This window comes from Echinops telfairi, unplaced genomic scaffold (assembly GCF_000313985.2).
Source record: "Echinops telfairi isolate 266 unplaced genomic scaffold, ASM31398v2 ScPeMD7_23;HRSCAF=83, whole genome shotgun sequence".
In the NCBI taxonomy this organism is placed as follows: domain Eukaryota; kingdom Metazoa; phylum Chordata; class Mammalia; order Afrosoricida; family Tenrecidae; genus Echinops; species Echinops telfairi.
This window is the reverse complement of record NW_022103920.1, coordinates 854076-854945: the sequence shown is the minus strand read 5'-3', so window position 1 is coordinate 854945 and position 870 is coordinate 854076.

The following is an 870-nucleotide window of genomic DNA, read 5'->3' as shown; positions in this document are numbered from 1 at the left end:
GCCATCCCACGCATGTGGGAGCCAACTTCCTGGGAGAGGGGCCTGGGCAGAGGCATCAGCAACATGGCCTTAGCAGTTGCTCACCTAGACCAAGACAGGGGACAAGCCTTGTCCCTGTCCCCAGGAGCAGCGTGGAACAGGAAGGGGAAGCTCTGGGGGAACCCAGGGTCAGGTCTCCCTTGGGAGAACCATGGTTTCTCAGACATGAGGCAGGTGAGGCAATGTGTCTTTCTTTCCCACAGAGATGGCTAATGTGTCATGGCTCTAGACTGCGAGCATGCGCGGTGTGGGGAGAGTGTAGCACACACTCAGAAACGTGGGTTAGACAATTCCAGCAACGTGCGAAGCTGGGGGTAGTCAGCGTGCCCTCCATCCAGCGCCCCTGCCCTGCCCGAGGACGTCTGTGCGCTCCCGGGGGCGCCCCATCAGCACAGCTGCTGGGGAGGTGCGTCATGTTCCTGTGAAAGGGTCCTTGCCTTCAGGGAACAAAAGGAAGTCTAAAGGGGAAAGATGGCGGCCGTAGGGTGGGCAGGGGGGTGCTCCCAGCAGTCTGTGCCGGACGGGCAGCTTTCCTGGCCGGTTCCTCACCCACAGTGTCCTTAACGCTCCTTCCCAGTGAGCACCATGATGACTCTGAGTCCTTCAAGAAAACCGGTCAAAGATGCTCCCTCTGGGCCCCAAAGCCAGCCCCATAACCCTCTGAGCTGACCTCGCACCTCAACTCTAACTCACCCGCAGCCCCTTGGAGGCCACTGTTTCGATTGGGCCTTTTTTCCCGTCTCAAGGCACCCTAGGGAAACAGTGCACTCCTGAGAGAACCTGTCTGCAGCCTCTAGCACCGGGGTGGCAGAGACTTGCACAAACACACCT